Raw genomic sequence first — 26,074 nt, forward strand, 5'->3', positions numbered from 1 at the left:
TTTCAGAAGCCAACACTTAGGATATATTAAATGGAATATTATACGACGTTTGCTTTTTTAAATAAACATCCAAGTCGATAAATAAATGGAAATACAGGCAGTCTGGGCAGTCTATATTAAAGGGCATAAGCATTGTCAAAGAACTAATATAAAATGAGGTTCTGCCTCCACTCATTATATCTACTAGCTATCTCCTGATTAAATAAAAGCACGTTTTAGATACAGTAACTTTGGTCTGGATATTTGTGGCATCATCGTGCATGTAATGGTTTTTAATAAATTTCATTTCCAGAGCCAGGGAGGCACTCAGCAGCCGGAATGAGCGATAGCTGGAGTGTGTTAACTCTTTGGAAGCTTATTCCCCACTGCTAGTTTGGAAACAAGAAAGAAATATAGGAGCATCCCATGTGATTGTACTGTGGTGTTGAGAAAATAATGTTTGTATGTTTTATTTATATTTCCCTCCATTTGGGACAGAGTAGCAGGATGTTAATCAAAAAGCGCCAAATTGCACTGACAAGCTTTTTCATGACTGATCCCTAGCCACCAAAAAACCAATTTCAATGAAAAGATATTAACTTGCTTCTGAGAGGCCTTGACTTCATCACCAGTGAGTGGAGGAGGATTTCCAGAGTTCAAGAATGGCCACCAAGGTCACATCTCTTCACACCCTTGTAGTCTTGACAGATAGTTCATCATCTGCCTTGGTCAATATTAATTGTCATGATGGAACAGAAGGTTGGAGTTGATCTTTTAGTCTCAAATGGGACTCAGACCTGTTACAGACGGCCAAAATGAAGCTGCTTTGAGTTTCTTTGGAGGTATGCTATTTAAATGATGCATGGGTCCTAAGAGTCCGGAGGTCGCGCCAAAGCCACACTCCATTCCTAAGCATTGGAGTGCAGCTTTGGTGCAGCTTCCGGATTCTTAGGATGCATGCATCATTTAAACAGCATACCTCCAAAGAGACCCGAAGCAGCTTTATTTTGGCTATCTGTAACAGGCCTCAATCTGTTTAGACTTCTTACAAATCTTCACTAATGACTTCAGTTTTGGTCGGAAGACAATAAACAGACAACAGTTAATTAGTACACAATGTGCCATTTGTAATTTCCAGGGTTTCATGCCTAATTTGTTTATTAATCAAGGTGGCTCACAAATGAAAACATGTTAAAACATGTGAAGTTGAAGACTTTCACAGCCGCCACCATTTGGTGGGTTTTCCAGGCTATGCAGGGATGTTCTGGAAGAGTTTATTCCTGAAGTTTCACCAGCATCTGTGGCTGGCATCTTCTGATAATGCTGGCATGGAAGTGAGTGGGGTATGTAACTGTATAGTGCAAGAATCCTTTGTCTTACTTCATATGGCTACAACTTATAATGCAATGTCATAAAGACTGATGGCAAGGGGGGAAACTGGATCCCATTCACTTGCCTGGATCTGAGTGACCCTTGGTTGAGAGGAAGTGATTTACATGTTCATCTGTGTGTTGGTCTGTTGTTGAATGGTAAGGCCTCAGGGTGTTTATGAATGATCTATTGTCTGTTGGGAAACCCCCCTCACCCTGGGTGATTTTCATTTGCATTTGCTGGTTTTTGTTTTTGGTGTTTTTCTGGACTGTTAGCCAAACTTTGTTTACTTGTTGAAGTTGTCCAGGTGTTTGCGGATTTCAGTGGCTTCCCTGTGCATTCTGACCTGATAGTTGTTGGCATGGTTCAGAATTTGAGTGTTTTCAAATAGCATCTTTATGCCCATAATGTATTCTGCTACTGCTGATTTTTCTGGCTCACTCAGTCTTCAGTGTCTCTCATGTTCCTTGACTTGTGTTTGAACACTATGTTTGGTGGTCCCTATGTAGATTTGTCCACAGCTGCACAGTATGTGGTAAACTCCTGCAAGCTGTGACAGGGTCTCTCATGTTCTTTGCTTAGTGCAGCATTTGCTGGATTTTCTTGGTTGGTTTGTAGATCATTTGGAGGTTGTGTTTTCTCACCAGTTTCCCTATTCTGTCTGGGACTAATTTTAAAACACTTTACAGCAGAAGTTTTAAAAACAATTAAAACATCAAATAAAAACAGTATAAAATTACATAGATTAAAAATGACAATATACACCCCATAACAAACACCCCACATAACAGACATCCCATGATTAAAAGATGGTCTGAATAAAACCATTTTTGCTTGCCGACAAAAGGAAAGCAGGAAGGGGGACATCCTAGCTTCCCGTGGAAGGGAATTCAAGTAGGTGAGAGCAGCCACCGAGAAGGCTCTCTCTTGTGTCGTCTCCAGGCTAAGGTCCTTTCAGTCTCCCCAGTCCAAAAGACATAGTACTTCTTCACTAATTAAGAACGAACCTGTGCTAGTCGTCACTAGTCAAGGACAAACAGGTCAAGTTGCCTGTGAAGTAAGATTGCTAAGAAACCCTTGTGACATCATAGAATCTGTTGGGATGCAGATGTCAGAGCCAGGCAAGTGAATGGAATCCACTTTTCCCCATTGCCATCAGTCTTTAAGACACAGCATTGTATGCTGTAGCCATATGAAGTAAGACAAAGGATTCTTGCACTATATAGTTATATAATTTTTTAATCTCAGTTTAACTGTCTTGGCTCCATCCTATGGAATCCTGGGATTTTTAGTAATTATTTATTATCATTTTATCCTGTCTTTTCCCCAATACAGTATGGATTTAAAACATACATAAAACATCTCTCTGTCTCCTGAAACCGATTCAAATTTACTAAAAGACAGAATATAACAATTCAACAAAACAACACATCATTAAATGCCCATCACTGTCAGTTCCTAAAATCCTGACAGAACAGGAGAGTTTTCACTTGCTGATGGTTTTCACTTGGTGATGTTGGTGGATAACAAGGAGAGAGCCACCCAGTTTCCCTAGAGAGGGAGTTTCAAAGTCTTGCAGTAGCTACCAAGAAGTCCTCCCATGTTCACATCAGTGGTGTTTCTCCACCAGGTGTCACCCCAGTGACGCCACTGGTACATATAAATGTGCCTAGAAAAGCAGTGGGGCAAAGACAAGGGTTCTTCTGAAGAACCCAGGGGATAAAGTCCTTGAGACCTAAGCCATAGTTTTATGAGGTATTCAGAATTCTTTGCCAGAATTCTATGCCAGAGAGCTCTAGTGCCTCAACCAAAACTACAAATCCCATTTTTTAAAAAAATAATAATGCTCCCATGGAAATTAAAGTGATATCAAAGATTGTACAGTCTGAAAAATGCCGAAATGGCTCAGATAGTCCTGCTGACTTGTGACTGTCTTCCAAAATATTTGTGATAACTGAATTTTTTTTTTCTGAGTGGTGGTGATGGTTATGTTGACCCTTAGATAAGATGAAAGACACTGTGGTGGAGTGATAACATCTATTGCATGAAATTGTTTTGACGTTATTTCTAGTTTCACCCAAACAGATTAGGTGTCTATCATGAAAATGCAACCAGTGGAGTTTGCATAGTGAGAGATTTTGATTTTCTTTAAAGGATCAAATGCTCAATTTACAGGAGCTATTTTACCTGCAATTTTTTCAGCAGCTGAGGTTTTGACCTGTGAATTGTTAGCACTGTCTCAAAGTTAACAATCTCCTTTTCAAGAATTAATCATTCCACTGCTCTGGGAAAAGAACGTTGACCTCTGGTTGGTCGGGTTGCTTTATGCAGCTGTTTTGCTATATTTTGCCCTTTGAGATGAGAATCAAAGCTACTTCTGGAATGCTGTGATGTAGTTTTGAAGAACCTTTTATCTGGAATAATTGCAGCGCATTTATAACCAAAATCCAAGGGATGTGCTGCTAAAAAGGAAAGAAGGAAATGTGTATTCTCTTCAAGAAACTAAGAGAAATCTATGGGGTATTCACTCACATTCTTACCTTGTTTCTCTCCACTTTAGGTACTTGTAATCATATGTATTTTTAAACATGGTGCTGTATAGCACCACATACACTAATAGTGCTGTACAAATAATAAATGTAAATCACACAAAATAATATTCCTGTAGTTCATCCTTCCTGTATTTCCATTTTTACTAAGTTGCTTGTACTAGTCTAAATACAGTAACTAAAGGGTCCAAACAGACAGGCCAAAATAAAGCTGCTTCGTGTCATTTTGGAGGTATGCCGTTTAAATGATGCATGCGTCCTAAGAGGCCAGAAGCTGTGTCAAAGCTGCACTCCAGTCCTTAGCACCTGTACCATTTTTTTTCCACTATTCAGTGTGAATATTCATCTTGATAACTATAAAAATCATTTAAAAGTTACACTGACCCTGCAAGGGAGTGATATTATCCCTTGTTAATGTTATATTTGTAATGAATCATAGAATCATAGAGTTGGAAGAGACCGCAAGGGCCATCCAGTCCAACTCCTGCCATACAGGAAATCTAAATCAAAGCATCCCCGACAGATGGCCATCCACCCTCTGTTTAGAGATCTCTAAGGAAGGAGACTCCACTACACTTCGAAGGAGTTTGTTCCACTGTCAAACAGCCCTTACTGTCAGCAAGCTTCTCCTAATGTTGAGGTGGAATCTCTTTTCCTGGAGCTTGCATCCATTGCTCCGGGTCCTAGTCTCTGGAGCAGCAGAAATCAAGTTAGCTCCCTCCTCAATATGACATCCCTTCAAGTATTTAAACAGGGCTATCATGTGATATAATTACATTGTTAGAAGATGGTGCAGAAACTATTATAAATATCTACTTGATTGTAAAGAGACTTTGGCCTGTTACAGACTGCCAAAATAAAGCTGCTTCGGGTCTCTTTGGAGGTATTCTATTTAAATGATGCATGCATCCTAAGAATCCGGAAGCTGCACCAAAAGCTGCACTCTGGTGCTTAGGAATGGAGTGTGGCTTTGGTGCGACCTCCGGACTCTTAGGACCCAGCATCATTTAAGTAGCATACCATCCAAGAGACCCAAGCAGCTTTATTTTGGCAGTCTGTAACAGGCCCAAGTGATGCAATGGTTTGAGTGTTGGATAAAAAATGGTTCTCAGATGGTGGGATGGACCCTCAGGGAGGCACAAGAGTTGCTCAAGGGGGTCATGAGACCTGGAAGCTCTGATCCCTATTCCTCTTCCCAAACCTTTTTGCATGTAAAATTTACACATGCGCTGAGTGAAATATTCAATTTACTTAAATGAAACTGTTCTAATTTGAACAATGTTATTGCTCTATAAAATGTTAAAATGTGAATATGCCTGATTGTGCAAGTGAAAAATACACATGCTAAATAAACAAACATATGTTTATTCATATATTACATTGATTGGGGAGGAGTGTGACATCCACATGTCGATGTAAAGGGGAGTCCCAATGGTAAAAAGAATGAGTACTGCTGGATTAGGACTCTGGGAGACCAGTGTTTGAATCCCTGTTCAGCCACCGAAACCCATTGCATGACCTTGGACAAGTCATGCACTCTCAGCATCAGAGAAAGGCAATGGTGTGCATCCTCTGACTAAATCTTGCAAAGAAAATCCTAACATAGGGGACTATGGCACTGGCCTTTATTCCTGCTCTCGGCATGGGATGTAAACACACAGGTCCAGGAGAAGCCCAGATTAGGTACAGGATGAGTACTGTCCTGGGACAGAGCTATGCAATACATCCTGTGCCTAACACGGGAATAAAAGCCAGTGCAATAATCTCCATAGGGTCACCATGAATCCAAATCAACTTGAAGGCATGGAGCAACTAGTTCACTATAATTTGTTACCTCCAATCTCTTGGTTATTTGAAAATGAATACTTCTTCTGTTAAGCAGGAACAAGCAGACCTGGTAAAGTTCCATATCTCATCTTACTGTTTACAGCTTGTTTCCTACTCACTGGTCCCATATAAAGTTAGGCTTTCCCCCTTCCATTCCATCTGTTCATCTTTGGCCCGCTTTCAATATATGCATGTGTAAATCTGCCTTATGCTGGCTAAAACTCATAATCTGCCTGTCCCACTATGGTCTTCTTTGACTGGCAGCAGCTTTCCAGAGTCTCAAGTGCAGGTCTTTTTAGCTCAGCTTTCTAGGATTCTGTTACTGGAGCTGTTAAGAACTGAAATGAAGACCTGGCACAAACTAACCTATATGCTATTACAAAGTTCCAAGCCTTCCTCCCTGGATAGTATATGTAAAAATGAATCCATATGACATTTTGGATAGGAATTCAACTTGGTTTTACATGAATTGCAGAACTGCAGTCGTACATAAAGCAAAACTAGTATCATAATCAGTATCATGCACATACATAACAAGGAGAAAATTAGTAATAAGCCAGAAAAGGATAAGGGAGGGGAGTCAGTCAGATCTCTGTATCAAATTACTGTGAAATTTCATGGCAGGATGTGAACTAAGGTGGAGGGTATGTTCCCTGACCTTTTCAGCTATTTTGAAATGGACTTCAGCTGTGACAGGGAAGGACTGGAAAAATTAGTTGTGGCAAAGAGGCACACTTTGCCTGTGGGCAGGGGTTAATAGGCCAGCAAAGTCAGCCTACTGCCTGTCAGAGCAGATCACATCTCAAACTGTGGCTCTTGGCTTCTATTTATTTCTTTTAAACCACCACAAACTATGTATTTATAGGATGTATTCCCATTGTGATGAAACTGCAGGGTGCAAGGGTGCTGCTGGCTATAAAATATGCTCACATATGATTGATTGTGAAAAATTCGGATTGATTTGGGTGGCTTGGGAAGGGAACCGTCATGCTAAGGCATAGATTAGCTTCGGTGGACCTTGTGGCTGGGACTAGCTTGTGACATATTAGCACAGTGTGCCTGCACAACCATTGACACATACAACTTACTCTGTGAATCAGATCCTGAGGCTACTGACCTGGAAACCTTATGCTCAGATTGGTGGTGGCCAACACGGCCTGTGGTTCATCAAGCTAAAACCAGGTCACTATCCTTATACAGGGTCCTTGTCTTTGTTACCTGCTTGAGATCGCTGGGGAAAGAGAGTAATTAAACATTTAAGAAACTATGTTATATGATGCAATAAAGGACAACTAGGGATGTTACTGGTGTTCAGGTTTGGTTGCAGTCCCAGAAAAAAAAACATTCCCCAATCCAGCTGTTGAGCCACAACATAATAAGAAGTTACTAGGCATAAATATAAGAGTGTGGGCGTGGATGTGTATTTGTGAAGACATGCAGTCCAACAGATCTGTGGAGGCTAAATAGGATAGCTCTGCCTGCAGATCCTTGCTTATCATTTCAAGCCTCTAATTCTGCTTCTCCAGTTCTGCCTCTCCATACTTTAGTCATGAACTGCCTCTTCTTTTTAAATATACTCATGCCATATCTAAAAACAATCACCATATATGCATTCGCAAAGGGTGTACTTTGGTTCAGTTTTGCCCTTTTTCACTCCCTGTTGCATACTCTTAGAACTGCCTCTCTGAACATTTGCAGACTGTTCCTTCCCTTGTTATTTTATGTCAATTAAAAATCCAAAGCTCTTTGAAATTTTGTAAATTTTTAAAATAATCTTGTATATTTTCATTGTTGGTACTGACCAGTTTGCTTTATATTGGGTTGTTGGTTTTTTTTTTTGTTTTTTTTTGCATTTTATCTGGATAATTTGTTTTAGGATTGTATTGTATAGTGTGTGTGCATATATATACAAATTATACACCTTTGGTATATTGATGGTGCTGCATAAATAAAGGATGATGATGGTGGGGATGGTGATGGTGATGATGATGATATTGTGTGTCATTGTGTGTCATATCATCCTCAAAGTAAAGCTATTCTTTCAGTCAGTTGCCCTGAGGCCAGGCCCTATCTTTAAGAAGAATGAGGCAATTGCCTCAGGCAGCAGATGGGGATGGCAGAGTCAGCCTCCCCACCATTCTTTATGAATGCTTTGGTTGTTTCCTCTGTTGGAAGACTCATATTTTTGCACCTTGTTACTAGTGTTCCCAGATCTCAGGGCCCGGTTCTGAGTCTCTGGTTTTCTGAGTGAGGAATCTCAGGGTGAGAGCATTATCTTGAAAATTACATATCTCTCTGTATTCCTGGTACTCTGCTGCTGAAGGCTGCTTTCAACCAGCTACTTTTGGCAGTTTTCTGTTCAAAGCAGAGTTTTGAAAACTTCATTTGGCTGAGCTATCACTCCCATTTGTTCTTAAAAGCAGTGCCTGTAAAGGTGTTAAAAACAAAGCTGGGGAAAGTGTGTTTAATTTCTAGCCAAGTTAAACTATAATTTCCAACCAGGGTGACATTTCCTCAGCTGTTGGACTTGACATTTATTGTTTGAACAGCAAGCTATGAGCCATTTCTCATTGCTACTTAACTTTCAAATTTTGGTCCTGCAGTCTCAGTGAGATGCTCCTGACCTGCTGCCTTCAGGTGTGGTACATGATGTTCTTCCATTAACAGTGTTGAAAGATTCAGCTGCTAGTCTAGTCAGGCTCTGTTCATGGACAGGGCTAGGTTTCATCATGTCCTTTGGCTCAGGCAACAAAATGTTAAGGGGCAGTCCTCATGCTGATCACACATGTGCTGTTGCATATGCTTTCAAAAATTATCAACCTTTATAACTGGGTAAGTAGTGTGAATTTTTTGATTTTCTGAGAAAGTTAACAATTAGCTGCCAATGCAACTACACAATACATGTTGTGAACTTCATTGGTACAGATGCCATGAAATGTATGGAAATGGCTACTTTGACCACGGCTGCTTTTCAGTTTGCTAAGAATAACTAGCACCAGTGGTCTCCTGAACCAATCAACTTCTTCTGTCTTAAGATACTGAGTCTGATGTATGGAAAAAATGAATTACAGTCGGCCCTCACCTTACGCGAGGGATCCGTTCTGGATCCCGCCGCGTAAGGCTAATTCTGCCTATGCTCAAGCCCCATTGGAAACCGCCCCTTCCATCCCACGCACTCCCCACGTCTTGAGCACATACGCTCAAGATGGTGTATGGCGCGCCCGCGTATGGCGCAGGCACACTGTACAAAGAACTTTACAAAAGCAAGTTTCAGTTTAGAGTATACCTTGACTTCTGCTGGAGTTTGCTTCAAGACCCCCCTCCCCCATGGATGCCAAAATCCATGGATGCCCAAGTCCCATTAAATACAATGGCATACTAAAATGGTGTCCTTAAATACAATGGCAAAATCAAGGTTTATTTTTTGGGATGGGGGCAGGGGGAATATTTTGAAGTCATGGATGGTTGACTCTGTGGATGCAGAATCCATGGATACAGAGGGCCAACTATATTTATGAGTGAGGTACATGTCAGATTAGTCAGAGGACTTCTTTTTGTGCTTTTTGCGTGTCACAGCTGAGCAAGATCTTTCACATCTCTTTTTCTTCCAAGATGACTAAGGGCTCCTTTAGATGGGGCAAGTGTGTCAGGAGGTCATGGTATTTGTTGCTACAGTTCATAGGCTGTTGTTGTTTCTATTAAAACAATTATCCAAATAATATTTCTATTGAGGGATAATTTTGTTTCAGGATTATTTTTGTTACTCAAGGGTTATACTCATTTGTTTCCTAATTGGGAAAGAAAGAACTTGAGGTTTAAAATGCATAAAATGGAAAGAAAGTGAAACTGATAGGTTTTCTCAATTCAGCCCAGAATAGTCTACCACCTCATTTTGTACAGTGTACAGAGCTGAATCTAATTTTTTATTTGGTGAAATAGCTCCATAAAAGCAATTTATGTGTTGCTTTAGCACATTTGGGAGCAGTTGCCCAAATGCTAACCCAAATGATCTGTTCTTATAATTTACACCACATTGTAGTTTAACTCCAGTATTTGGAGTGATATAACTAGGGTCATTAATTTAATGAAGCCCCTGTGGTGTGCCGAGCACAGGCATCATTTATAACAATCAGGAAATGGGTTATCTTGCATTAGTGACATATATAACGAAGAGATGAACATTCCTATAAATGAAGCAAAACTAGTTATATTCCATTCTGAACTACTAGGCCTTTTGTTTGGCCAGTTTTTGTGTGCAACTTTTATGCTATTTAATGATATGGCAATTACCCTTTGTTAATGAGAGGGAAACATGTAATTTGTGTTGAATGCCTAAAGAATAAAACCATGAACATCTCCTATTTCTGTTCTATGGCTTTTATAAGCACTGTGCAAATTTACAGTGCTTTATTAATAAAGTTTAATAATTATAATTATAATTATTATGCTTTATTTATATAGCACTGTAGATTTACACAGCGCTGTACATACAAACAATAAAATAAAGTAAACCTGCCCATGGTGTACATTCTAATAAATAATAGCATAATACATATAAATAATACATAACAATACAGGAAAGTGTTCAATAAAGTAAAACAGGCAACAAGTTAAAAATGTCAAGGAACAAATAATAGTCACGTAATGCCTGGGAATGTTTCTCTGAACAGGATGGTCTTCAACTCGGTTTTGAAACTTGTTAAAAAATTGATGACCCATGTTCATGGTGGAAGGAGATTCTAGGAGTGAGGGGCAGCAAGTGAAAAGGGATGAATCCGGGATGGGGCAGTAAAAATCCTAGGCTGGGACAGCAGACCTTGACTACTAGAACGGAGGGCATGAGTGGGAAGGTGAGGAAAAAGAAGGTCTGATAAATAAGGAGGGCTTTAAAAGTCAACAACAGGAGTTTATACTGAATACGGAAAGGAAGGGGGAGCCAGTGAAGAGATGGCAACAAAGGAAAGAGATGGTTGGAGTGGTGGGCGGATGTGATAATGCGTGCAGCTGAATGCTGGACAGAAATTAAAGGACGGAGGTGAGAAAGAGGAAGCCCTGCCAGAAGGATGTTACAGAAATCAAGTTGTGAGACCACTAGGGCATGGACCAGAATCTTGCCAGTAGAGGCAGAGAGAAATGGTCGGATTTTGACAATATTGTATAAAAAGAATCTATATGCCTTAGCTTTGGTCTGGATTTGGGGGATACATGACAGAGAAGAATAAAAAATAAAACCAAGACTATGGGCTTGCTGGACTGGTCGAATAGAAATGTCATCAACAGAAACAGAAAAGAAGTATTGAAGAGTAGACTTAGGTGGAAAAACGAGAAGCTCTGTTTTGGACATATTGAGCTTCAAGCGTCAATGCCGCATCCACTGAGAAATAGCTGTAAGACAAGATGAAACTTGCTTTTCAAGACCCGGAGAAAGGTCAGGGGTGGAAAGATACAGCTGAGGGTCATCAGTGTACAAATGATAGGAAAAACCAAAAGAACTATTGAGTTTACCTAGCGACAATGTGTAGAGAGAAAACAAAAGGGGACCCAAAGCAGAGCCCTGAAGAACTCTAACAGATAAGGGAACAGAGGACGGGTCTGACCACACGTGACCACTGCAAAAGATCTATCTGTCAAATAAGATCTAAACCAGTCAAGAACAGAGTCCGAGAACCCAAGGTCAGAAAGTATGTCAACTAGAAGACTGTGATTAACGGTGTCAAAGGCCACAGACAAATCAAGAAGAATGAGAACAGAGTAAAGGCCATTAGCCTTGGCCCGTAAAAGGTCATCCGAGATCTTAGTGAGAGCCATCTCTGTAGAATGCCATGGGCGGAAACTGGACTGAAAAGGATTGAGGATGGAGTTGGCTTCAAGAAACCCAAGACAGTGAGAATAAACAACCTGTTCGAAAACCCTAGAAAGAAAAGGAAAAAGAGAAATCAGACAATAGCTAGACAACGAAGAGGGGTCAAGAGAAGGTTTTTGCAGAATAGGGGAAACTAAAGCATGTTAGCATGTTTAAAGACCATAGGGAAAGAACCCCTAGAGAGAGAGAGAGAGAGAGAGAGAGAGAGATATTAAAGATATAGAAAAGTGAGGGCAGAAAAGAGGGAGCTATAGAAATTAGAAGACGAGTAGGAATTGGATCAAGAGAACAAGTTGCGGGTTTGGAAGAGTTTAGCAGCGTAGAGAGTTCATCCAACGAAACAGGAGGAAACAGAAAAAATTTTAGTAGTGGAAGAAAAATTGGGAGGGACTATCTCAGAGCGAATAGTGGTGAGTGCTGCCTCCTTATGATTTGGTGGCTGTTCATATTTTAGGGGTACAAAGTAAGTAGGAGTCGTCTTGGGAACATGATTGGCCTATTTGAATTGGCTTTGCCATGAAGAGGAGTCCACAGAGTATAAAGGATGGCACAGGCAGGCTAGATAGCATCGAAGTGACAACTTGCTCTTACAAGAGGGGAGGGCTGCTGTGGTCTTCCAGATAGGGTTGGAGTGTACCTCCCATAATCCTTCAGAATTGGTTGTGCTGCTGAGAGCTGATGGGAGCTGCTACACTACAGCATTGTGGGCTACAGTTGTTCGCCCTAACCTTCAAAGATTTGTAGTGGAAATAATTTATTATTCTTGGCCCAAACTACATCTCTTAAGCTTTCTCCTTCCTGACACATGGAAAACTTTAAAAGGATAGCTCTCAGTCCTGGATCCTAATACTTATGTATATTCTACTCAGTCAGTTCCTGTCTTAATTGTTGCTTGAACTGACAAGTAGGCTTTATAAAGAATGAGGCCCCTCGTGAAAAGGTGTGTGTTGTTTTTCACAGAAATCTATCACACAGAGTGCTGTCTCTGCTTTTTATGGGGTGCAAGCTTCACTCTAGGCCTGCATGAGAGCCTGACTTCAGCAACTCTGTGGTTTATACTGCTGGTATTCTGATCAAGATGATTCCACTGAGTAGAAATAGATGTGTTTGTTTGAAGGCAGAGGTGTGTGTCTACTTACCAGGCAAACCCAGTCTTTGTTTGTTTGTTTGTTAATAGCTTATGTTTGAGAGGAAATGGAAACTTCTTGAAACAGCACTCCATTTTATAGACTACAGGGAATGTTGTGGATGTTCCCCTGTTGAGGTATGCCTGAATTCTGAATAGCTTTGCAGTGCAGGTTGGATCTGTCTTTGTCCATTTTCACTTTCCTTTCTTGTTTGTCATTCTTGTTCCACTTAAGTAGAAGTTAGAATTGGCTCCCCCTGTAAATAGCCGATTATCCTGTATAATGGGCCCACGGTATCTGCTGGGGCTTATTTCCAGGACCTTCCATGGACACCGGGGATTCTGGGGATGCTCAGGTCCCATTATATACAATGGCATAGTAAAATGCTGTTGGCTATATAAAATGACAAACTCAAGGTTTGCTTTTGGGATTTAAAAAGAATTCAAGCTGTGGATAGCTGGATCCATGGATGCAGAATCCATGGATAATGGAGACTCAACTGTATCATCCTAGCACTTCAGCCAGTCAAAAGCTTTGCTTGTGCAAGACAATGTCAAAGCTTCACTGTTGCAAGTACAACACATCCTAGATGTCCAAATGATTATAGCACTATGTCTCTCAAATGTTGCCCTTTTCTTCCTGATATCATTTAGTTCTCTCAAGCTACCCTTTCAGCTCTTCTTTCTATATACCATGTACTATGTATTTTTCTGAGGGCCCGTTCACACCACCCAATCATAGAACTATGATTCCATTTTAATTGCCATGGCTGCACTCATTATAATCCTGGGGTTTGTAGACTCTAGGAAGCTGCCATGGCACTGAACATGGAACCATAGTGCTATCATTGTGTAGTGTGAAAGAGTCTTTGGATTGCATGGATTCCTGAGACATGTATTTACACTGTAATTGTATCAGCTTTCATTTAGAGAGCAACCCCTATTAATGTTAAATTAATTTTAGATAAATGGGTAATAAAATTTTTTAAAAATTAAAAATCAGCGTTCTTTTATGGTTGAAAAAAGAGGAAATTCTATAAATATTAGTATCTTCTTTTGATGTTCCTTTGTTATCCTGTTTCAGCAGTTACAGCTCCTAACTCATTTCATTGTTGTGTACTATTTATTTATTATCCTGCCTTTCTCACCATAGGAACTCTGAGCAGCTCACAGATATTAAAACAAAATGCAGCCAAAAGCCAATCATAATAATAAAAAAGGGAAAATGTTAAAAGCCATTATATAAACTGTTCTATAAAAACAGCACTCATCTAAGACAATTTAAAAGCATTTAAAACATAACAATGTACAGCACATTGTTAATAGCCGAAAACTTATGTAAATGAAAAAGTCTTTGTCTGCCAGCAAAAGGAGAGCGATGGGGACACTTCTCTAGAAATCTAGCTCCTCCAGTGCAACTCTGTGGTCAACATCTGCCAGACATTGACCATGGAAGCTACAAATGCCTAGTGAAGTGTTCTCCCTAGGAATCTCTAGGTCCTTCAGTTCAACTTGTGGATACAGTTGACCATAAAGTTGTGCTGGAGGACCTAGATATTCCTGAGAGAACATATTAATAAAATCTGTGAATAAGCAAATCGGCAAAAGTCAAAGCCACAAATGTGGAGTGCGAGTGTGTGCATATATGTAATATATAATATAATATTTGTATGTAAAATTATCTGAAGCAGTGTGACATAGTGGTTTGAATGTTGGACTATGCCTCTAGAGACCAGGAGTTGATTCCCACTCAACCATGAAACCCAATGGGTGACCTTGGGCAAATCACATGCTCTCAGCCTCAGGGGAAGGCAATGGCAAGCCTCCTCTGAACAAATATTGCCAAGAAAGCCTCCTGACAGGGTCGCCTTAGAGTAATCATAAGTTGGAAAACAACTTGAAGGCATGCAACACACAAAGGTTTGGATGATTATTTCAGATCAACAGATCAAGTTCATCCATTCTTATCCCTGCAAGCCTTGCCAAGGTGCACCCTTTCTCTCTTTCAGTTTTCTCCCTCTGCCATTTTCTTCTTTCCCCATTTCTCTGCACCAGGCAATCTTTGTACCTTAATTTCCTAAAGCTTGGTTACTTCTTTTGGTCTTGTCTCTTTGCAGCTGCCCTGCCTTCTTTCTTGGGGCCCAACTACTTCTCTCTTCCATCATTCTCAAGGCTTTCCACCAGTTCTTCTGCCCACTGTCAGATCAGACTTCCTCTCCGTTAAAGACGGTTAGAGATTGTGTTGCCTTCCTAATCCTATGAATTTAGGGCAGTTTGACCAACTACACCATTAAGCTGAAATGATCTCTTTAGAAATAATTGCTTGTCATTGATGGGAAATGAAAAAAAGACAAGTAAATTTGGTTTTACTATCACATCTCTATTTATGGCAAGTGATTTTCAGAGTATAATAGAAAGAACCCTGGATATCGTATAAGCCTCTCATCCATTTCTATCATAAGGGTTGCCAAGCTTCCCAGCAAAACAGCTTGCCCACAAGTTTTACTTTTCTCCAGTGACATGTAGATTGCAAGCGAGTGCTGAATGGATTTGTTTCTAGATCAAATGCAACTAAAGTGGGACAACAGGATGGCTCCACAGCCTTGGTTTTGCCCTACAAGAACTGGGCCCTGGAATAAGTACTAGCATTTTCTACAGCACTTAAGAATAATGGCCATATCACACTGCACCATTAGAGTTCTATATTCCACTTCAACTGCCATGGCAACATTGTGTGGAATTAGAAGGTTTGTACTTTAGTGAGTCCGAAGGGCTCTCTGGCTGAGAATGCTCAATTCTCCTCCCTAAACTGTAAATCCCAGGATTCCACAGGACTTTGCCATGGCATTTAAAGGTGGAATATAACGCTATAAGTGTATTGTGGTGAAGCCTTAACTTCACTGTTAGCCCCAACTTGAATAGACCCACTGATATCAATTGCATTTTTAAACAAGTCCCATTCATTTCAATGATCTGTGATACCTGGCACAAAAATGAGCATGTGGAAAAAAATTCAAAAAAAGGAGAATGTTTAAGAACTATATTTTGCTTTTTTTAAAAAGTGAATGAGCTGTAGTTGTAGATTTTTAATTGTGTGAGATATAGGTTTTACCTGATTTTATATTAACTAAAAAGCAAAAAATGCAATGATCCATTTATCAAATGTCAGTTTGATATCTGCATACGAGTAGAAGATTTATTATATAATTTATTATTCTTTAATCACAACTTGGTCAGCAGATACGGTTTCAACTTAGATCATGATGAAGACTATTTGCAACCAAAGACGCTGCTGTGAATGAGTTAAAGGACAGCATGAAATAAGGATAGGTTATTATTTTGAAGGGATCACGGCTCTAGCTAAATTTATTTCCTCTTCAATGACAGTCAGTATTTTAGCACACAGCTCCTATATACCGTGAAACATGTCTGGCCTAGTGTTAATTGTTCTGTCTAAATTAATATGACTGTGTTATTTATTGGAACTGAGCAATCAAACCCAGCTGCCGAGAGTAGCATGGGGTGGCCCATTTCAATTAACAGGCTTGTCCTCCCCAAGGAGCAATTGGGTGAAATGAGCAGTAGATGTACAATGAAAACAGGAGGATGCTTGGCTCTTGCTTTTGACTGCCTTTGGGTGAACTAAGATTGTGTTCCTGTGTGAAGGAAGGATATAATTAAATGCATATTTTGTTGCTTTCAAACTGGAGATAGATTTCAATTTCGGAATCCAGCGTATTTGCTGACTTCATGGTAAATCTAAAATGGTGAAGAGGAAAAATATCTGATTTTTTCCCCTTTTGGTCTGAAGAACTTGCTAGACAACTGAAGAGACCAAGAGGATGCTTGGTTTAAATATATTCAGTTTTCCCTTTGGGATTTAAAAGTGCATATCGTTTGCTGAATTGTGCCTTCTGTTGTCTCTCTTAAAAGCCTCCTTTCTTCAATTCTCTACTTTTTCACAAATTGATGTACCATCATTATTCCAATGTTGACAATGCCAGATTTGATCGTTGTATTTCTGTGGGCACTTGCAACTACACTGGGTACTATGTTCAAAGTCTGGTCAGCAGATTGATTTAGCACCTTAAACTGTGTCATTGGACTGATTTAGCAGCACTTGTGTAAGACACAGTTCAATGTTTAGAACACCTCATTTGTCTTAGGAAAATGTCTACAGTCCATTAGAAGTGTTCTTGATTCAAAAAAGCAATCATTCACTCCATTTGGGCTTTTTGTTTGGCTTCGACCCAGAGAACGTCTCATCCCCAAAGGAGCTACTAATCTTTCCATGACTGAAATGTTGGTACACAGGGCATCACCCTCCTGGCTTTATAGAACTATTAGTTTGTGTGTGTTGTGTCATGACAGCATGCTGCTTTTCTCACTAGAAGTTTCAGTTGAGATAGCTGCATAGGCTTTTTCATGTGCATCTGTGTGTTTGTGTTTAAACAAGCTGCCCGGTGAATTGCGATTCAGTAAAAAGTTAAATCTTTGATCACAATATATCAGTTCTGGTGCTTCATTGTTACTCCAGAATCAGTAATTGCCAATCTTGTGGGAGCCACTTTTGTGGCTCTGCAGAGGCACCAAAGTAGTGGGAGCTGGCATTTTCCTTCTGCCGGGAATTCTTCTTTGTCCCAGAAGCCAGTGTATTTTGTGTGAACTTCAAAATAGGCAGTCAGTCAGAGGCTAAACCTTCCAAAGCTGGGAAATATGTGGAAGCGTTCCTTCTGACCCACCAGGGAGGTACTGTATATGTTGAGCTGCTCCCTGGACAGTCCACCTTTGGCAGTATTCCTACCTACCTACCTACTCTACACTTGCTTGGTCATTGTAAATTTCATGCTTCTATGTTTCTTGTACTCTGTCACAACTTTAGTGGTGTGGCATAGGGACAGAGCCCAGTTTTGGGAAGGATAGGGCTGGGATATCTTGCTCCTCCCACCTTTATGGGGGCTCCTCTTATAGGACCTTGAGGTTTGGCAATAAGACTTGGGTCTAGCTGGGGGGGCAAGGGGCATGCCTCACCACCAGGTGGCAAGGAAATACACAATGGTTGTGTGCCCATGTGATTACACAACTGCCATTCCCAGGTTCCTCCAGCAATCAACATGTAAGCTTATTGCTCCTAACAAACTAGGTACTCATTTTAGTGACCTATGGAAGGATACAAGGCTAAGTGGTCCTTGTAGCCCCTGGGATCAAACTCATAACCTTGTGGCTGCAGTAAAGACATTTAACTACTGCACCACCAGGGAAGAGAAGGTTGAAGTGACTTGATAGTCATGTTTAAATTTTTGAAAGGATGTCATACTGAAGTAGGAGTTTTCTGCTGCTCCGGACCAGGACACAGAACAATGGAGTCAAACTACAGGAAAAGAGATTCCACCTAAACATTAGAAAGAATTTCTTGATGATAAGAGCTTTTTAACAATAGGGTACACTGCCTTGCAATGTGGCGGAGACTCCTTCTTTGGAGGTTTTTTAAGAAAGTGGGATAATCATCTGTTAGGGGTGCCTTGCTTGTTGCAATTCTCTGTGACTGAAGGTTGGGCAGGATGGTCCTTGTGGTTTCTTCCAACTCTATTATTCCACCCCTCCCTTTAGGTATGTTTCATGTTACATTTTTTCAGTAGCATTCCACAAAATATGATCACCCCCCAGGTGATCATTTGAGTTGTACATGTAGTTCAGATGGTTGAAAACAGTTGAAAATACAAAGGGAGTGTTGTTAGCATTGTTAGCATCTTTAAAAAAAGAAAACTTAGATAAGGTTTCTTTGATTCTTAAATGTTAAGGTGTGCACCTTGTGAACGTCAGCATTATTTGTACTTTGTGTGTGTCTGTGCCTTTTTATCTCAATGGTGTAGCTATCAGTGGATTGGATGGGGGCACTGCCCATGCCTTAACTTCCCATGTCATCCCCAGCCAGGCTGAACCATCAGGAGGTGGCAGCTTCCTCTGTTGCCACTTATTCCTCCAAACTGGACTGCCTACATTGGCACAGCTTTTCCATTACTGGCTCCAGTTAGCCTCTCCCACCCCATGCCATTGGCATTAGTACCTATCCTTCGGTACCCAGGTGAGTAGGAGACCATAGAAAACTAGATGGAAGGGGGGAAAGGGAAAAACAAGGTAAGGCCTCAGAGGAAATGAAGGAAAAAAATAAACGGGGAGAAGTGAAGAAGGGGGAGTTCAAATGAAAGAAAATCAGCATGAAGGAAAATGAAAAAGGATGGGAGCAGTAAAGGAGGGGGAAAGTAGTTAAGAGGCTGGAAAGAGGACAATGAGAAGGGGGGAAAGGATGTAATGTATTCCTAATGTCTCGTTGTAAGAGCATGGTAGAGTCTGAAGGAAAAGACAAACACTGAGCCTGTGGAATGGACCTGAGCTGCCATACTAGACCTGTCACTATCCATTTGCCTAGTTATCTTTGCTTAGTAAGAATTGTCTCTAGACAATTATATATAGGGAAAGTTTTCTAAACTGGCAAAGCATCTGTTCAGTTTTTCTTTAAAGACATGCTGCAAACAATGTATCTGGGTGGGCGGGCTAGGAGCCCTTTTATGGGCCAATAGCATTTGTAGATTTATTGCTCTATTTCAATTAACCAGCAGCACCACTGATTATAAGGAAGACTGTAGTCTGAAAGGTGCAGCAGACAGAAGATGTAGCATAATCGTGTTATTTAGCTATTATGCAATACTTGGGAGTTCACCCCTTTCAAAAGTGCATGTGTATATGTAGGAAGGATTACTCTGCTGGTATATTAATGCAAAAGAGGAATCAAATTACAGGAGCTGCCCTTGTGATGTGAGATAAAGGTTGAATGTAGGAGGCAAGATGGGTAAAACCATCTATGACCTTTTCAACTAATACATTTTCTGTCTGTGCCTTGGGTAGAACCACATGTATTCATAGAAAGGAAATCTCCACTCTGGGACATACACAGTTCTTCTTCAGTAGGTGTGCACTGGCCTTCCTTTGCACACAAAGCTAGTAAAAGGCATAATTTACCTTTGAATTTCACCAATTAAGAAAACCTTGTTACATGTTAAAATCAATATCTAGATGGGGCAGGGCTTGACTGTGCATGCTTGCCTTTTTTCTTGTCTCCTTCATGAAAAGATCAGTTTCTCTTATACAGCACGCCTGCTCCATACGCGGGTACTCCATATGCAGCTTCTGGTTTACACGGAAGCCATGCTGTAATATTTTCTATGGTGCGCGCACACATACCGTGTGCACATGCTACACTGTTTTAATTGTACACATGTAGATTTGTCTGCACAGTAAGGAATCCTGGAGAAGTAAGGTTTACAGATGTGAGTATGGTGCGTAAACATATACACGAACTTGATATGTGTGTTGGCACTGTCAGAAATTATGAATTTCCAAAACAGGCAGGAGTAAAAACAGCAGATAAGGATAAAATGTGGTAAATACTTGTAATTTCAAGCAAGAAAAAAAATAGGTTGCATAGCACAGCAGTGGATATTCCATTGGTTTTGAATTAAAGTTAAGCCAAAAATTTGGTATAAAACTGTGAATTGGTTGTAATTATGATCTTCTTTGTCAGGGAGATATAATTATTAATTGGCATCAGGCATTAATTCAGACCCTGGCATTAGAATACGTTCCTTAATGAAAGGACTAGCTTACTGTGAAATTACCTTGCTGTTTTCTATCAGTGTTGGGAAACTTTTAGTTCATTGTCCATTGAACCATAACTATTTCAAAAGATTCTTGTTTCCTCTGCCTTCTTCAGTAGTAACCATCCAGTAATTCAGTACAAATGGCTTCTCTGAAGATGAGTCCCATTTTAAAACTGTGCAATTGATCAGGCTCACTTGCTATCTCGGCTGTTAGCTGAGTGGAAAAGCAAGGTGTTTTAGTTAAAAGGCCAGCAATAATTTGGTATAATATCATAATTTGGGAAGGGCCTCTTATAGCAAATGGCTTAACCTCTGCCTCTGTTGCCAGGACAACTAATGGACATAATTGCAAGAATCTATGTTAAAGAGGCGCAGGGTGTGAATGAGTAGACGGCCAGGAGAAATTTTGAAAGGTTGTGGCGTAATGATGAAATTAAGAGACTGAAATGCAATATGAATATGTTGTACTCCCCCATGGCCACACATTTTAATACCCATGCTTCAGATGTTTTCTCTTAGATGGTTGATTCTCTAACTAGAGCATTTCAGCATCCTATGAGCAGCTCCTATGAAAACATATGTTGCTTTAATGCATCAACATGTAAGGCTTAATAACCCTTGATATAAACTGAAAATTGCAATAACATTCTCCTGGGATTAAAAATAATGTGTCTAATGGCATTTTCACGTGGATTCTTATTGACCCACAAAAGAGTTAAGAATTAGATCATACCATATAAATCTACTGAATTTTTAGTCAAGAATCCATGAAAAGCATGCAGTCTTTGACACATTTCATTACTGAACATCAGTGGTGCTATGCGAGATTTCCCCAAAAGGATATTGGTCAGCACCAATCCCAGTTATGTCTAAATTAGTGTTTATGTTTGTGTATCTGTATTTGTTGTCTGACTGTTTTATTATTATTGTATATCTTATTGTAAGTTGCTCTGATGGCCTAGTTGAGGTGTGGCAAGTTTAAAAAAATAAATAACACTATATTTACATGCACAATGCGTAAAGATATGTGTTGGTGCAAACATACATATTTCTACCTTTGGAAATACATGCGAACATGTGACGGCTTCTTACTCAGTCAGAACATTTGTCTAACTAGGCTAGTGTCTCCACTGATTGCCACAATTAAAAACAAATTCCTAATGCATCTAATATTATTAATGAGCTGTTGGAATATTTTTGTAAAACCTTTTATACAAACTTTTTTTTTATTTTGTAAAAAAAATTAAGAATATAATTTAAAAGCACCTTGCTTTATGTGTCTTGTATATCATAGAGAGAATCTGGAGTATCAAAATTGCTCAGTAATCTCCTTTACTTTAATCACTTGTAGTTGGGAGAGGCACTTTCTCATTCCTTGTAGCTGTAAAGACTGGCTCTTTCTTTGAGCAAGAGCAATAATTAATTAATGCCATCTATGCTTCTGCTTCTGACCTCAGGATGTCATATTCCATTTTCCCATTCATCCGACCTCCATTTCCTGCTTAAGCTGTTAAGTAAAGTAAAATGTGCAATGGTTGTATTCCTGAACTGTCATAGCACCTGTGGGGGCCACATGGAAAGCTTCAGTGTGCATCAACAACTATATAGATGAAATGAGGTATTCTCATATCTTAGTAACCATGCAGATTCACAGAAATACATGATAGTAATAAGTATCTTCAAAGCTAGTGGGATGCCAGAGTTCTGTCCTGGACCCAATGCTATTCAACCTCTCAATCAATGACTTGGATAATGGAACAGACTGCATTCTTATCAAATTTGCACATGACACCAAATTAGGGAAGTGGGCAGCCAATACACCAGAGGACAGGATCAGAATTCAAAATTACATTAACAGATTGGAAAACTGGACCAAAATTATCAAATTTCATCTGAGAGAAATGTAAGAAACTACACTTAGAGATAGAAAAAATGAAATGCACAGATACAGGATGGATGACACCTGGCTTGACAACAGTACATATTAAAGACATCTAGGAGTCTTAGTGTGCCACAAGCTGAACATGAGTCAACATTATGATTCAACAAGTTAAAAAACCCCAATGTGATTCTAGTCTGAATCAATAGGAGTATAGTGTCTAGATCAAGGGAAGAAACAGTACCACTCTATTCCGCTTTGATATTCACCTGGAATATTGTGCACAGTTCTTGGCACCACGGTTCCACAAGGATACTGACAAGCTGGACTTTTCCAGAGGAATATGACCAAAATGATGAAAGGCTGGAAGCCATGTCCTATGAGAAGCAGCTTAGGGAGCTGAGCATATTTAGCTTTGGGAAGAGAAGGTTAAGAAGTGACATGATAGGCGTGTTTAAATATTTGAAAGGATATCATATTGAGTATGGAGCAAGCTTGTTTTCTTCTATTCCAGAAATTATGAAACAGATAAATGGATTCTAACTACAGGAAAAGAGATTCTACCTAAAGGTTAGGAAGAACTTCCTGATTGTAAGAGTTGTTCAACAGTAGAACACAATGCCTTGGAGTATACAGTGGTCCCTCGGGTTACGAAATTAATTCGTTCCGCGGCTAATTTCGTAACCCGAAAAACCTTCGTAACCCGAATTGCCATAGGCGCTAATGGAAAAAAAGCCGCGGCTCTGCCGCGGCTCCATTGAAAACAGCGCCAGGGTTTTTTCGTAACCCGAAAAAACCTTCGTAACCCGAAACAATAAATCCCTATGGGATTTATTCGTAACCCGAAAAATTCGTAACCTGGGTAATTCGTATCCCGGGGTACCACTGTAGTGGAGTCTCCTTCTTGGGAGGTTTTAAACAGAGGATGGATACCCATATGTTGGAAGTGCTTTGCTTGTGTATTCCTCCATGGCAGGGGGGTTTGGACTAGATGGACCTTGTGGTCTCTTCTAGCTCTATGATTATATGTTCTTTCCACTGTCCAAAAGAAAACATCAAAGAGCAACCCCTGGCAACACCCTTTTTTCTTGTTAAAATGTCCTCCCTTATTAACACCTAAATGCGTTATCCTCCAAGGGGCAAACATGAAAGCTGCTCATTAAAGTAAAACTAATTAATCTCCTCTGTTTCCTTTTTTTTAAATAAATAAATATCTAATGCCAAAAGCAATATATTTTTGTACTCTAAGGCAGATTAAAGCAGCAGCTGGTGCTGTCCCATTTGCTAAACATAATGAACAAAATTAACAATTTCCGTAACTGTCTTTATCTAGGGCCTAAGCAAGCTGCTACTTATCATGACCTAAGTGGTTTCTTTACACAAATACTTTGTAACAGGGGCTCTAACTTGTTTTGCAGCTTTGGACTTTTGAAGCTGTAGGAATCTGAAGATAGTTGTGTAACCTGATACAGTACAAGAACTTCCTTTGGAAAATAAAAACAGTTGTTTCTTTTCATAAAAGTAGTGAATGGATCAATAAGAAACAAGTGATCTCAGATTAGATATGACAATAATTCTGCAGAAAACCACTGTTTCTTGCTCTAACAAAGAATACAGGACCAACTACAAATAATTAGTTACTAGTAATTAATCCTTTTCCCCAATAATGGGAGTATAACGTTACATTGTGATTGTAACTTAACTTCACTGTTTAAAGTTGCCAGGTTGCCACTAACATCCTAGTTTCTGAGGCTTCAGGGCCAAATTTGAGACTAGGGGGTGATCTCTTTCAATATGACAGGCTTTTGGTTCTTGTGATATCACAGAAGTGGGCAGAACTGCTTCTGGATCAAATGATTGTGGAAACAAGCATGAAGGTGATGGGCCCAGAATTTGTTTAAATCCAGTTGACTTGGTAATATGATCATCCAAAGCCAGTGGTAAAAGAATCTAAGCATTCTTTGAGCAGGGTTGCCAGTTCAAGATTGTTGCAGATCCAGAAATGTCCAGACCCGAGACCTATGTTCTGCATTAAGCACCATCCATAGTTGTTCAGTGCTTGTCATTCACATGCATGCACAGAAGACAAGATTCTGTTTGGAAAGTAAGACAGAAATCTTACCTAAAAGGGCTGTTCCCAGAACAAGGTGAAAGGGGGGGGGTATTCAGTCTCATTTAGGAAGGTGGGATATAGAATATTTGATCTAGCCAACTTGCTTCTTGACAGCAGGAGGATGTAAGGGCAGAGTGAAGAGTGAGCCCTGGCACCAGAATGACTGGGAGGAATTGAGGAAGCTGATCAAGTAAATACATAGACACTCTGTAGCATCTTGCGGGTTGCAGCAGCAAAACAATTTTGTTGTAAATTGCCATCAAGTCAATTTCAATTTATGATGACCCCACAAATAAGAGATCTCTGAGTCACCCCCACCAGCAACACAAAATTAATTAAGCTTTGCAAACTGTAGCTGAGCAGAAAATTTGCAACAGCCCTTTCCTTGGCTTGGAACTGAGCCCACCAAAATGGGAGAATTTTCACCTGTGTCTCCTGCCTGGAGAGAACCCACGAAAACTGGAGATTTAGGGCCAGACAACCCTGTTTTTTCAGTAATCAGGCAGATGGCAATATAATGCCCGTTAGCTGCATCAATTGCTGTCATTCCTGGCAATGTGCCCTTGTCTACAGGATGCATGACAATGCAACTGTTTCCAAGTTTTGTGCTGATGATGGGGCTTGTGGAAGTTTCACTGCCAGTCCGTGGAGAGTTCTCTCCTTCCCCAAGTCCTTTGCCACTATTTCCAGGGCTTGTACAACAAAAAGGAAGATAATTCATAATGTCAGTACACCTCTCACTTCCTCTGTTACTCCACCATCTCTCTTCCTGGTTCCCTCTTTGGTGCAACAATATGGAACAAATGCAACACACCTCCAGATTCCTATGCACTAAGCCAGTAAGCTCTTGGCACCAGCTGGGAAAGAGCGCAGATAGGGATTTAATCCTTCACATGTGAAGATGGAATAATTAGGGTAGTTTACTCCCTATTATGGGAGAAAATGAATATTCATTGACAGTATTTTTCCTGTATTCAAACATTCCAATGTTTTGTGGAGGAATTATTCTGCAGAGAAAAATGTGTGGATTTTTTTTCTTTTTCTTTTTCTTGCACCCACACCCCTTCTTGGTTTTCACCGCAGAATAATTGTTTCACAACACTTTGGGATACCAGGAGAGAATTGCACCAAATACTTACTGATCTGTTCTAATTTCCTGACCTAGAAATAAATAATCATGCACATTCTTTCCATCCCTGAGTGGAGATGGGTACCTGGCTTTAAAAGGTTTTCACATTCAAAAATCCAAACATCCCTCTTTCTTACCTCTGCTCACACTTATTATTTGTCTCCTCATCTGGAGACCTGGAAAAACATTGCAGTTGCTTAAGGCCTGGAAATGCCACTTCTCCGGTTTTGTAATGTGACTATAACTTTTCAGTTGTTTTTAAAGTTAAGGGGAGAGTATGATCTCACAAAATGGCAAAGAAGGGATGTCACATGCTTTGAGTGCTCTTTCATGCTTGATCTTGTACTACATTGTGCTCAGTTGTTGGTGTGGAAGTGAGGATGAGGTGAATGAGAAGACAGTGTTTTTATATAAAGATGGCTACTTGTAGAAATTAATAACATTCCAATTCCTATTTTGGCTACTTTGAGACATAGGAAAACAAAGAGTGGCTTTCTACAAAAACTGTACCTACAGTGATGATGCTGAGAGTTGGCATGATGTAGTGGTTTGAATACTGGACTCCATTTCTCAAGACCAG

The 26,074-nt window shown here is 40.0% G+C and overlaps 1 protein-coding gene across 1 annotated transcript in view; it reads left to right on the forward strand.

Annotated features, from left to right (window-relative positions):
• Window positions 1–26,074, forward strand: part of LOC121925876 (heparan-alpha-glucosaminide N-acetyltransferase-like) — a 176,695-nt gene that overhangs the window by 104,842 nt on the left and 45,779 nt on the right. The gene's annotated exons all lie outside the window — the stretch shown is intronic.

Source organism: Sceloporus undulatus, chromosome 3 (genome assembly GCF_019175285.1).
Source record: "Sceloporus undulatus isolate JIND9_A2432 ecotype Alabama chromosome 3, SceUnd_v1.1, whole genome shotgun sequence".
Taxonomy (NCBI): domain Eukaryota; kingdom Metazoa; phylum Chordata; class Lepidosauria; order Squamata; family Phrynosomatidae; genus Sceloporus; species Sceloporus undulatus.